General features: G+C 48.0%; 1 pseudogene; it reads right to left on the reverse strand.

The window, feature by feature from the left end:
• Positions 1–4,016: 4,016 nt before the first annotated feature.
• On the reverse strand, positions 4,017–14,526 carry LOC123097115 (serine/threonine-protein phosphatase 7 long form homolog; annotated as a pseudogene).
• Positions 14,527–14,608: the final 82 nt, after the last annotated feature.

Consider the following 14,608-nt stretch of genomic DNA (forward strand, 5'->3'; position numbering starts at 1 on the left):
TTTGTTAATGCAGAAGAATTGATTTTGTTTTTTAGGGGAAAGAATTGATTTTGTTAGCGGTGTGAGGTGGGGTTGGTGGCGCGCGTACGCGTGGAGAAGACCAGACAGGGTAGGTGTGCTGCGGGATTGGACCGAAATGAGCAGCGGTCAACAGGCGGCTCCCCAATTCGCACACGAGTCCGGGTCAACAGAGTTGACAGGAAAGGGAACATGATCTGCTGTGCTGTGGCTGTGGGCGTATAGTGATCCAATGACCTCGTCGATGACGATGGAGTCATCACACGCAGTGGGTGCCAAAGTTCATGTACTCTATAAGAGCATCTAGTGCGCCTCATGCCGGTCTCGAATATCCAGATAGCCCGCCCGGTCATTCACCGGTCACGTTTTTCTGACCCTGCGGGACACCTCAAACGACCCTCAAACTGTCGGAATAATAATCAAGTGTACTCTATAAGAGCATTTACAGTTGTGCGCCTCATCTCAGTCTCAAACATCCGGACGGCCCGTCCGGTTGTTGACCGTTCACGTTTTTCTCATTCAGCCGGGCGCCTCAAACGGCCCTAAAAATTCCGGGCTATCCGGCACCCCACGTATCTAGCCTAAATATAGGGCGGATATGTGGCGCCCCACCCACCCCTACCTCACTATGTCCCGACAAATATCTTCAATCCGAAAGCCCTAGCTCACTCCACTTTCGATTCGTCTCCTCTTCTTTCCTTCGATTTCTCCGATTTGATCCAGTCCGACCACTCCCGTGACTGCGGCCACCATGTCGAGCGCTGGTAGCCGCTCGTCCTCTGACTCCAACGAGGATCTAGCCCTCCGCATTGCCCTCGAGAGGTCCAAGGTGGACACGGGTGGCAGTTCCGTATCGGCCACGCCTCTCCCTCGTCGCCGCAGCGAGGAAGCCGGCGCTGGCTCCTCCCGGCCCACACTTGGCTCCGCGCGAGCTGCGCAGTTCGCAGTTCGCGCCTCCCCCCCGGTCCCCTTGCCCCGCCGCCTGCTGCTCCCCCATGCGGGCAGCGGTGGGTGCTTGTGCCCGCCGCCATGGCGCCGGCCTGGACATGCACGCTGGAGTCAGAGGCGCGAGCCGCCCGCCGCGAGAGGCAATGGGCAAGGGAGAGGGACGCAGCAGAGAGCTCTGTCCGCCGCCGCCACGGGTTACCCGCGGAGCCCGACGAGGACGAGCGACTCCTCGCGTGGGTCTACCGCCGGTCGCTTACGACGGCGGAGACAGACGCTCGACGGCTCCGCCAAAAGAATGTGAAGCCAAGGAGGCCAAGGAGAGGGCGATGGAGGTGGCACGGCTGGCCAAGCTGAAGTGGCAGCAGGACCGGGCCGTCCGGGGCGTCAAGGGCCTCATCATCGTCTCCTCCTCTTCCGACGACTACAGCTGCGCTGGCGGCCGGAAGGGGAAGGGGCCGACCCAGAAGTGGTGAAGATCCACTTTGGTTCAATTTAATTTTGAGTTTTAGATGTAGTTTCAAGTTGTCTGTCGTTTAAACTTTGGTGGTTGTTTGAACTTACGATCTTTTGGTGAAAGTATTGCGTGTCTGTGTCCGTTTGCTGATCTACGTACTTTGATCGATATTGCATGGTTTAGTATGGATATAGGCGATCTGATATGAGACATACGGATGTGGACGAGGCTATTTGAGAAGTGTTTGGTCACTGCCCGCAGACGCGTCCGCGGACATTTGAGGGGGTCATATTTTTCCTCCACGGCTGTAGATGCTCTAATAAGTTATTGAAATCTGTTATACATTAAAAGTAAATGACGGGCGGGCTTTCAAATTCGCACGGGAATAAACGAATCTGCGTCAACAGAGTTGACCAGAAAGTAGGATATGACAAAGAAGAAGCAATTTCGCAACAAAAAGAAAGACAAAGAAGAAGCAAGACGGAACCATAATATGTTTAACAGCAAGGCAGGAAAAGTTCAAAAAAAAAAACAGCAAGGCAGGAAAGGCATTGGAACGTCCACGCCTCCACGGCACAGAGTTGATACATGGGGGAAAGAAATGATGAAGCTCTGTTGAGAGACGTCACAGATTATGCCGCACCAAGATTATCTTGGGTTGAATCTACCTAAGCCACTAACTAAATTCCAACGCCCGTGTTGAAATTCGTTTAGAACACCCAAATTCCGATCGCGGAAGTGCTTCCATGGCTGGCCAGTTGGAGTTTGGCCGACATCGACCCACGGAATTCCATCGACACCGACCATTTTACCGTGGGTGAAGGGAGGGATCCAGCGACGTCGACAATGATGATCATGAGGACGAGTGATTGTGTGTACAGGTTTGGTCATTCTAAGTGCATTATGAATAAGTATTTTTTTTTAAGAACTCCTGATAAATTTTTACATGGACATTGAGGCGTTGGATCTTGGATGGCTCTATCGTTTCCGCTGGCAAATCCAAACCATGAAGCATGTTGGATTGTCGTGTCGACCATCACCTTCTTCACAACAGCGTCTCCTACCATGTCTTGATGTGTGGGTATGTATGGAGCATGACGAAACCTGATGTTGGCATAGAGTAGAGCATGGAGGCGAAATGATTGAGATTGGCAACTCTGATGAAGCCTCTAGACAGATACTTGTTGCTCGACAACTGCATCTTACATCCAACAATATTTTCAATTCCTCAATTGTCTCGTCGATGATGCCCACCTACCCACCCCCCACCCCCCCGCCCCCGCGCGGAGCAAAATCTAGGCCCGTTTCGACGTTCGTCTCCCCTGGAGCGATGGAATCTAAATTCTGCTACCTAGAAGTGTCTAAAAGAAATTGTCATTTAGCCAAGCCGCGAAGACGTCCGGTATTTCAAATAATTCCTTCCATTCTTCATGAAATTTGTTTTAGAACTTTGGACACGAACTACATCGCACCACAGACCCCTTCGTGCGCTTGCGAGGCATTTTGACCTTGTTAGGTTTCTCCGGAATATCCATATGATTTTTCGGTAATCATACATCTTCTGGGTTCAGGTCCTTAGAGCATCTACAGCTGCGCGCCCCAAACCCGCCTCAAACGTCCGGACGGAAGGGCCGGTCAATGACCGGTCACAAAAAAGAGATCCAGACGGGCTCCTCAAACGCCCGTCCTGAACGACACCGCTCATATCCATCTCAAATCTGGGGCGGATATGGGGCGCCCGGGCATGTCCGCCACGTCAGACTGACAATGGGGTCCCACACGGAATCGCCCGGAAACCCGGCGGTTTGACGGACACCTCCTCTGGTGGGGGTGTGAACGCCGCGTGGCGCCGCTCCGGCTCGCCGCCTGAGGCGAAATCCGGCAATTTAAGCCGTCCGGCGTCCCCCAACCCTAGCCACCTCCATCTCCTCCCTCTCCACGCCACCAGCCAGAGCCCATCCATCTCTCTCTCTCTCTCTCTCTCTCTCTCGCTCCGCCGCTCTTCCCACACCCTTCGGCTCATGGCTCGGCAAAAGAAAACCACGCATGCTATGCTCACGTCGGAGTGCCGATTTCAGATTGAGAAGGAGATCCAGGCGAGGCGCGCCGCTCGCATCGCTACCGGCCTGCCTCTGGACTTGTCGGAGCCAGAGGAGGAGGAGAAAGAGGAGCAGCAGTCGGCACCGATGGAGATGGCGGATGTAGAGGTGGACGAGGCGGAGCAGCCGGAGAAGGAGCTGGCGCTGGCTCCGGGCTTCAACATAGAGGACGCAGAGGCAGAGTTCGCGATCGCCCGAGCTACCGAGATGGTGGAGCAGCAGGTCTTCCTGGAGTCCATCCAAAATGAGGCATATGTGAAGGCCAACCGGCAATTCATCCAGCAGGAACGGTCGGCGACCGACGTGTTTTTCCGTCAAACCCGACGTGGAGATGAGGCGGAGGCCGACGCGGAGCAGCCGCAGGTGGCCTCCAAGGTCAACCCTGGTGCATTTTCACCTGAGGGCAGAAGGGGCTAAATTTCGTGTTTTGACCCTTTTGACAAAGAATTTTAGGATCTGACCCTGGTTTAAAAAAAAATCGGGATTTGACCCTTTTGCTACCGCCAGGGGCTCTGGCGGTAGGAATAGACAACCTACCGCCAAAGCACCTAGCGGTAGGGTGCCGACAGAGGGGGACGGCGGCCGTTTGACTGCGCTGACGTGGATAAGTACCTACCGTCAGGGGGCCTGGTGGTGGGCTGTCTAACCCTACCGCCAGATACCCTGGCGGTAGGGTGTGGCAGGGTTTTGCCGTACAATCCTTCTGTAACGAAATGTGCAATGGACCTGGCGGTAGGTTCACCCTACCGCCATCGGGGCAGGCGGTAGGCTGTGTAACCCTACCGCCAGGTCCCCTGGCGGTAGGGTCCTGTGTTTTTCCAGTGTAAAGCTTCTGTAACGAAAAAAGCAAGGGGCCTGGCAGTAGGTGCGCCCTACCGCCATGGGGGCTGGCGGTAGGGTGTCTGACCCTACCGCCAGGGACCTTGGCGGTAGGGTCCTCTGTTTTGTTGTTTCTAGTTCATTTGGTTGCTTGTTTTCGAATTCAATATGACAGCAATATCACAACAAGTTTTTCAAATATGACAGCAATATCACAGATTTTAAACAAGAGTAAAATTCATCTACGGTACCTCAACTTGCGTCGCGCGGTCACTTTGGTCACTATACACAAGAACTCACGCAATACGGTCACTGTGTACGGGGAACAGTGAAAATACGGTCATTGTGCGCCGTAGACCACTCATACGCCACAAATTTGACCTGTCCACGGGCTCCACATAGGCGGGCAGAGGATTCATGTGTTAGTGTCCTTTTGCGGGAGGGCGTTTTTGGAAAAAAGCCAATGAGATAGAAATCCCCAATTCTCCCCCTCCAAATCCCTAGTTCTCGCCGCCGCCGCGCGCCCATCCTGTCCTCGCCGCCGCGCGCCCATCCTGCCCTCGCCGCCGCGAGCCCATCCTGCCCTCGCAGCCGCGCGCCCATCCTGTCCTCGCCATGTCTTCTGCTAGTTCTGCCCGGTCAGGTCTCCGCGGCCGGACAGTGGTGGTGCCACTCATCCCATGTCCTCACTGCCAGGCGACGGTGAGGTACTACGTTTCGAACACAGAGGATCACGAGGGCTAGGTGTTCTACAGATGTCCCAATCACTCCGTAAGTAATTTGAGTTGATTTTGTTCTTGGCAGCAGTTTTCACCTCTCGTTGGTCAAAAGATCACTTTTTTGCTTTTGGTTTGCAGCCTACTGGGTGTGATTTCTGGTTTTGGGAGATGGAATATGTTGCGTACCTAGTGGATGCTCGTTTCTTGGTTGGATACCAAGCTGTGGATGCCGTTGGAGCAACAGAAGAGAGGAGGGAAGAACTCATAAGGGCTAGGAATGAAAGGAGAAGGATTGCAGCTCAACTGGCAACTAGTAGAGCTGCTTTGGCAAGGCCTGACTCTCTGCAGCAAAACATGAGCAGGCACCAAGAAAGTGCATTGATTGGATTAGGTGGACAGATCTTGGTGCTGCTCAAGCTTCTGTTAGGTAGTGTGATGTTGTTGTGTGCCCTCAGTGTTCTACTGTTGATGAAGAAGTGAGGACAAGTGCTGTCTGCAACAGAAGAAGTGATGAAGGAGTACTGTAGAAGAAGAAGAAGTGATGAAGGAGTACTGTAGAAGAAGAAGAAGTGATGAAGACAAGTGCTCATTTTGGTACTGGAGAAGTGAAGACCAGCTTCAGTAGTTTAGCATGTTTAGTATTGTCAGTAGCATTAGCATGTTTAGAACTTTCAGTAGTTTAATGTTAGGACATGGCTATGAAGTCAGTTTGGTTGTATCAAATGTTATGGTTGTCAAATGCTATGAAGTGATCCATCTATCTATCTATCTATCTATCTATCTTGAAGTGATCAAATGTTATCAGTTTGGTTGTATCAAATGCTATGAAGTGATCTATCTATCTATCTATCTTGAATGCAAACATTGTCTCTCTTTATGAAATGAAAAAATAATTGTGAAATGTATGAAATATTATGTTATCTTTCTATCTTCTATCTATCTATCCAGAAATGTATGAAGTATTCTATTATCTTTCTGACATGATAATTGTGAAATGAGAATGGGTACTGTTTCATATCATCTTTATGAAATGAAAAGAATGGCAGCAAGAATGTAATGTGGAAGCAGTATTGACATCAATAATAGAATGACAAGAAATTGGTAGACTCACAAAGAGTCTCATAGATTCTGTAGTGCATCATCATTAGCACTACTCAAAATAGAGTACCATAAGATCTTTAGATAACAAGAAAGGGAAACACAGTCATAGTTTACATTGCTGAAAGAGTACTCTTACTAAAACAAGATAAAGAGTCTCATAGGTCATCTAAAGATGTCAAACATGCATGATCTTTGTGGCACATTCCCAGCTTCCTCCATGTTTCTTTGTGCTTGTTTCCTCGGTTGTTCTTTCCTTGCTGCAAGGGATTGTCTCTCTGCTTGTTTCTTTGCAGCAAGGGCTTGTTTCTCTTCCTGCTTCTTTGCTAGGAGTGCTTGTCTCTCTGCTTCCTTCTATGCAGCAATGGCTTTCTTCTCTTCTAGTTTCTTTGCAGCAGCAGCCTCCTTTTGTGCATTCTTCTCAGCAGCCAGTTTCTCCTTCCTCTCAGCAGAAAGCTCTCTTTGTGTCTCCACTATTATCTGCCTTGTCTCTGCTCTTGCCCGCCTCAGTATTGCCATTGCTTCCTTCTTTTGTGCAGCTGCCTCTCTCTTCTTCTCAGCTTCTCTAGCCTTCTTTTCTGCTTTCTCATGCCTTCTTCTAGCAGCCTCTTCTGCTTTCTTCAATTCTGCTTCTATCCTTGTCCCTAGTATAGCTTGCTTCCTGTCTTCAAGTTCCTTCTCTCTTTGCTGCTTCATGGCCAGCATCTTCTTAGCTAGCTCTCCCTGCCTGATTGTGTTAGTACTTGTCTGGGCCTGGTTCAGCATTGCTTGTGCATTTGTTAGGAATGTTGATTCTGGGATTGGTGTGTGCTGAAGCACTCTAGGCAAAGGCCTCTGTACATACACATGTCAAGTGTTAATTGTCAACAAATGGAAACTATGTCACTAAAGCATGATTGAAACAGAGCAAGAGTACTCATGTTTAAATTACCTGCTGAAGCATGTGATCCACCATAAGATCTTCTACTACTGTACTGGTCTCTGCACTTGTGTTGGCCTGCTGCTCATCAAACAAAAAGCTTGTTACAGTCTGCTGGTCCATAAGATCTGCTAGAGGTTGTGTACAAGAAAAAAATAGTTACCTGGCCTTGTTCTGGAGGTGGCTGTTGCTCCATATGTGCTTGTGAAGTTTCCAAATTGTCATCATGTTGGGGTGGAGGAGCTTGTGCATTGGGAGGTGGTAGACCAGCTTTCATATATTTGCATTCCTTGATATTGTGGTCAGGCTCACCACAGTAACTGCAGTGCATGATGACACCATGCCTTGACATCCTCCTGCCTCCATTACTACAAATAATCTCTTCTGGTCCCTTCCTTCTGCTTTTGCAAGGCCTTCCAACATGCTTCTGGTAGTCTGGTGGATTGATTTTAGGCCCATTCATCTTCTCCCACTCAGTTGTGTCCTTGCAAGGGTAGATGATGTTGCTATAAGCCTTCTTGAACATTGACACTGAGTAGCATTGATCCACTAAGGTTAGTGGATCTACTCTCTCATTCCTACAGCATGCTATAACATGTATGCAAGTCACTCCACTTTTTTGCCATCTCATACAGCTGCAGGACTTGCTGTGCCAGTCTACTATGTAATCAGTTCCTCTATCCACCACTTGAAACACTCCATCTCCTGATTCATACACATAGCATGTGTTGGCCAGCTCTGCCAGCTTGTCAACTAGCTTCTTGATCTTAGGGCACATTACTCCTTGCATCTTCTCACCCTCACAATGCTTAGTGTAGTGCCTGGCAGTCCACTGTTGCTTGATCCTCTCAAACATTGAAAGAATTGGCAATTCTCTTGCCTCCAAGATATACCTGCACAAGCATTGCATGTTTTGTTAACAACAGTGATAGGAGAGCATTGCATCTTATGTTAAAAAGAGTGAGAGGAAAGCATTAAAACTTACTTGTTGAACACCTCACACAAATTGTTGAGCAAAATGTCACACTTAGGTATGTCACTTTGGAAAGCCCTCACCCAAGTGTTTGGCTCCAACTCTTTCAACCAATTGTATGCACCCTCATTCAACACCTTCATCTCAAGCATGTACTGCTCATACTAAATAACTGTTGTGCTCCTAGCTATCTTCCACAATTGATTCTTCAAAGCATCACCTTTGTACAACTGTTGGAAATTCTTCCACATATGCCTGACACAGAACCTATGTTCTGACTCAGGGAAAACTTCAGTGACAGCATTTATCAGGCCCTACAAAACAACATAGACCAATACAGAAAGTGTTAAACAAATGTATGCAAGTACACTAATCTAATTAGACCATCAGGCAATGTGGTTGCATATACCTTCTGCTTGTTAGACATTACTGTCCATGGGGATGTGTTGATAATACAAAGATCATTCTTCAGCCTCTCAAGAAACCAAACCCAGTTAGGCTTGTCCTCCACTTCCACAACACCTATTGCTATGGGGAATATGCAATTATTTGGATCTATTCCTACTGCAACCAGCAACTGCCCTCTGTATCTTGTTTTAATATGGCAGCCATCTATGAAGATCATAGGCCTGCAACCTTGAAGATAGCCTCTCTTGCATGCATCAAGGCACATGTAGGCTTTGTTGAACCTAGCTTGATTATCCAGTGCAAGGAAAAATGAGCTACCAGGATTACTTCTCCTTATCTCATTTCCATAATCCCACAACAGCTTGTACTGCCCTTCTTCATCTCCATGAATAATTTTCATAGCCAGCCTTCTTGCCCTCTGTAGCTTGGACCTAGTTGGTGTCATGTGCCATTCCTTTTGAACAACCCTTGAGAAGTTTCTAAGATTCATATCCTGATCAGCCCTGAAACTCTCAAGGTACTTCCTGGCTAGAAAAGGTGCTGTGAAAGCCTTGTTTTTCCATTTTTTGCAGCAACTATGTTCTTCAACATATTTCTTTACCATGAAACATTTGGTTCTGCTGTCATAAGAAGCCCACAAATTCCAGGTACAATCATCATCACATACTGCTTTCACTCTCTTCCTGTCATTCACTGGTAACTTGACATCAACTCTGTTCTTGCAGCTATATTCCTTAATTGCTTTCCTAAGAAAATCAACATTTTCAAACACTTGTCCAACATGAAACTTTGGACAAGTCAAATCCTCCTTTCTGAATGCTCTAAATTTGGTTTGCATTTCATCATCTGAATCAGGTGCCCAAAAATCTTCACCTTCAGATTCATAATCTGACATGTTTTCTTCCTTTCCTTCCCCTACAACTCCTTTATCTTTTGCTGTTGTTTTCTGCTTCATCTTCTCCTTCCTTTCAACTGGTTCATCCTCATCCACATTGTCAACATAAAGGTCATCATCATCATGACTGATTTCAAAGTCACTATCTACCATGTCACCAGGATCAAAGTCACTATCATCTAAGTCACTATCTGTTCCTACATTGGCTTCAAAACATCTCTTCTTTGCTCTGGTTCTCCTCAATTGATGTGCTTCTGCATCTTCATCTACTACATGTTGCTCTGCTTCTCTTTGTTGCTCTACTTGCTCTGCATCTTCATGTGGCTCTGCTTCTCCTTCTTGGCCTACATGCTCTGCATCTTGATGTTGCTGCACATCATCATGTTACCCTGCTTGTCCTTGTTGCTCTGCATTCTCCTCTGCTCCTTCACCAAATGTGCACTGCCTTCTTACAAACATTAATGGATTGCCATCTTCTTCCATGTCTAGCACATTGTTTGGATACACAACCTGAATTGGTATAGGGCAGTCTTCTTCTGAATTTCCAGGCTTGCTACTATGAGGATTAGTACCATCTTTTGAAGGGCTAAACACTGGTGGAAGTTCAGCCCTTGGAAATTGGACCACATCATCAACAACCTTCTTAGTAATCAAGCTGTCATCATGATCAAGATAAATATTGAAGAAATGATGCCCAATAGACAGAAACATCATCATTTGATCAGTATCTGCCTCAGATCTGATATGTCTCAAAGAATTCTGAGTAATGTCAAGTATTGGGATTTGATAATATGCCTTCAACCTGCCTGCCATCTCCCAGCCAATCTCTTCTACTAGATGTTCCACCATTATTGGAGACCAAGTGAGCTTATCCAAACTGTCATACCAAACTTGATGCCCATCAACATAAGCCCTATTGCTTCCTTCACCCATGAAAAACCCACCATGATGAAACTGCACTGAGAACTTCTCACTTCTTGCTCATGCAAAAACAAAGCATAATTGATCACATCAAAACTGAACAAAAATGACCTTTTTGAACAGTACAACACCAGAAATCCCCAATTTTCTCCATAAACCAGAGCTACAAACCTATGCCTATTCTAACTGCCAGATAAATTTGACCCTTTCGACAACAACCTAAGCCTATTTCATGTGGAATCGATGAAAATTTGACCCTTTAGACAAGAACCTAAAACCCTATCAGAAACCCTATCAGGAACACTGGGTTCGAAAAATCCTAAACCTAAATCGCCATACACGCGACAGATAGTACCACATATCATAGGCGAACACAATGCCATCCCTATCAAACAAGAATCAAAGAGAAAGAAGAAGATTTACGACAGTAATCATCACTTACGGTAAACGGGGGCAGGGGCACCGTCGGGGCGACGAACAGGAGACATGGCGGCGACGCCTCCTCTTCACCACCACAAGAAGAAACCCCTCCGCGCCCGCTGCTCCGACCACGGCGCCGGAACACGGCGACGACCACGCCGCACCATGCCGCACACGCCTCCGTCACCTTCTCCGCCGGTTTGATCGGCTCGAACAGGGGAGGTGGAGAGACAGGGGAGGAGTTCGGGTATCTGTCCGGCAAAGTGGGGGGTGTTGCTGCAAATATGCCATCGGGCCGCTCCTCCTCGCGACACCTGGCGCATGGACTGGTCAACAGGTGGTCAATAGGTGGCGTACGAGTGGTCTACGGCGCACAGTGACCGTATTTTCACTGTTCCCCATACACAGTGACCGTATTGCGTGAGTTCTTGTGTACAGTGACCAAAGTGACTGCGCGACGCAAGTTGAGGTACCGTAGATGAATTTTACTCTTTAAACAATTAAACTTGGGCATCACATAGATCCACATTAGATAACTTATGCATATAACATTTCAAACGAACTTCAACGGAGTTCCACATAGTAGCAAACACATAGATCCATAAATAGCAAACACATAGTTCCACGTAGTTTCACAACCACTAGACAAGTTCAACCAAACGAAGTTCAACCAAACTAAAAGAGCCATGTATCGAAGAGCATAATCAGTTGCTCCTTCCCCTCTTGGAGGTACGGTCCTCGTTACTCTTTGAATGAGTCTCTTCGGTCTTCTTCTTGGGCCGTCGAGGAACCGGTCTCTGGAAAGGGTCCGGACTCAGCAAATCCTTCTTCTTCGGATTCCTCTTCGGCAGCTGAGATGCTTGAGATGTTTGAGTTGGTGGAGATCCATAATCTTCATTGTACTCCTCCTCCCCGTTGCTCTCATCGTCCTCCTCCTCCCCTTCTTCATGTGTGGCCTCCTCCTCCTCATCCTCTTCCTCCTCCTCCTCCTCCCCAACCAACCTAGACGACGAGGGAGCATGGCTCGATGAGCCGATGAGACCCTATGTGGCTATAGGCTGATAAGCTTCAACTGACCCAGCTCCAGCACACCCAAGCAGCCCTACCAGCTTGCGACAACGCTGCACGAACTTCTGCACTCACAATGAAACAAGGTCATAATAAGTATCAGATGGACTGATTGCAAGTGAACAAGATGCATCTGTTCCGAGGAGGCTGAAATTGTACCTTCATCGTCCCCCTCACTCTGTTCTCCGATTGTACGCTCCCGGGGAGATCACCTAGTGCATCTGAGGCTTCAAAGATGCATCTGTTCAGCTCACCGGACTGCAACGGCATAAGTCAGTCACGATGACAAATAAAATATTTTAAATACAACCGTCGGTTCAAACTTACCACTCTATTGATGAGGGGTGCAAACTCCCTAAATCCACTGTGCATGTCTCTGATGCCAGTCTGGTATGCCTGTTCATCAGGGTCATCCCTCTCCAGCTCCGTGATGTCTTCCGCCGTCCACCGAGGCCTGAGACGAAGACGGTGCTTCTGGCCATCATCGTACCACCTCATGTGTCGGCCTAGGTAAGCATCCCAGTCAGTCACTTTCCTCTCCCCATCTTTACGGAACCTCCGTCGGTTCCACTCCGTCACATGAGTTTTATGCTCCTCTCCCCAGTCTGTGATCGACTGATTCTTCTGCCGGCTCATCCTGCAAGGCATAAGCAACAAGAATCATCATAAGCGCAATAAGATCATCATAAGCAAGAAGAAACATGATAATCGTAATGAAATCATGGGCACGGAGAACAAAGCGCTCACAGGTGGAGCGCGTGGCTGCCGGTATCGGTGGGCTGGCCCGGTGGGGTATGCTGATAAATCCCAAACTGCGTAGCCACGCGGTGTGGCAAGTGCCACTCGACGGCGTACACATAGATCATGGGCATGATGCACCGCCAGAGACCACGGTCCGCATCGCACATCACGTTCAGATCAAAGTCCCACTCTCGGTCTTGTCGATACGGCCACCAGTTTACCTATTACATATACATTGGTAAGTTCGCACTCTCGGTCAAAAGTGGAATCAAAGAGAAAGGTGTTGAGCGAGTTCATATACCTGCGTATGCGTCAAAGCGTCCAACTCGTTGGTGTAGGTCTTGTACGAAGTCTTGTTTAGGCCCGTGTAGAGTTTGACAACGTCCCACTCGTAAGCTACGGTGGGGTTTCGAGTCTCGTCGCCGTCTTCGCTATAGTCTTCCCATGGGCGTCTTCGCAACTTCTCCGGACGCCCCACCGGCAGCTGCTCCCACATCCAAATGGAGAAGTCCCAGACAAAGCCACCCATATTAGACTTGTCTCCCGTCCTCTGCGTTGCGTCGTCAAGCTGCAAAACATCAAATGAGGATCAGATATAAGAAAATGTCATGGACACACTTTCGTAGGGAGGTAGGCAATTAGACACTCTCTTACCGAACGGTATAGGTAGGCGAGAGATGCGGTCCCCCAACTGTATCCTGCATCCCAGTCCGCTAGGAAGAACAGATACGCCCAGTTGGCAGAGTTCCCGGAGCTGTGTGAAAACACGACCTCCGAGAGAATATACCACAGATAGGCCCTCGCGTACAACTCCACAGTCGCCTCATCTGCGCCTTGGGGGCATGTCTTCCAGTGCTCCGAGAGCCAGGTCAACGGCACACCGGATGTACGGTTACTCTTGGCACCGGGGCAGTCGCCGATGAGGGTGGTGACCCTCTCCTGCCAGTTGGTCCTCTCCACTCGACTGGTGAGTGCATGACCCTCGATCGGCATGGCAGTAATCATCCCCCAGTCCTCTAGGGTCACCGTCATCTCCCCGCATGGCAGATGGAAAGAATGGGTCTCCGGTCGCCACCGGTCAATCAGAGCTGTGAGAGCTGCGTGGACAAGCGTCGGCGGCTGATGCTTGAACTGCAACACGAAACCCAACAGACGGGCTTTCTTGAAGAACGGCGCGTAGCGGTCGTCGTAGTCCATATGCCCATGAATCCCGTGACCCCTCATGCGTAGTGGCTGGAGCATCTGTCAAACAGTGAACGCCAAAAGTTAGGAAATCATTTTCATCAATCCGAAAACTTTGATCATATTCATATCACTTACCTCTCCGTTCTCTATGAAACGGGCACGATGACCCTTGTCGAATGCCCAGTCCAGCATGGAGTACCGTTGGCCGATGTTGTCCGCAAGAGGTGGCCACCTTAATAGAGTTTCATAAACAAAAGCACCATAAGCATAAGCATACATAAAAAAACAATGAACTCAAATCATATCAAAATGCATCATATCAAAATAAAATTTTAAGCATATTCCTCCAACAACATCTACTACACATGATGGATCAAATCATATCAACATGCATCATATCAAAAAAACCCTCCAACATACATCATATCTTCATATTTTTAAATAAAATTTTCCAAACAACATCTTCATATCATCATATCAACATGCATCATCAAACTAGGGTTCATCTTCACACTAGATAATATCATCATATCAACATGCATCATCAAACTAGGGTTCATCCTCATATCAACATTACATCACAATTGTTTTAACAAAAAAAATTATGAACTAGGGTTCATCTTCACACTAACATATGAACTATTGATTAGAGTTCATATCCAATACCACTAGTTACTAAAGAACTAAGAACTACAACTACAATCAATCTTAGGTGAAAAAAATCCAATCTAAGTTAAAAAATATGAGGGATTTCAAGCAAATAATGCGTCGAATCGGAAGCAACTTTGCAAAAACTAATTGGAGGGATTGGAGGAGCTTACGTTTCTCTCTTCGGGGCCATCTCGATCCGCAAAAACGGTGAAGAATCGGTGAAGATCCGAGGGGGGGAGTGGAGGAGATGAGAGAGGGGCGACTTGGGGGAG

This window comes from Triticum aestivum, chromosome 4D, assembly GCF_018294505.1.
Source record: "Triticum aestivum cultivar Chinese Spring chromosome 4D, IWGSC CS RefSeq v2.1, whole genome shotgun sequence".
Classification (NCBI taxonomy): Eukaryota; Viridiplantae; Streptophyta; class Magnoliopsida; order Poales; family Poaceae; genus Triticum; species Triticum aestivum.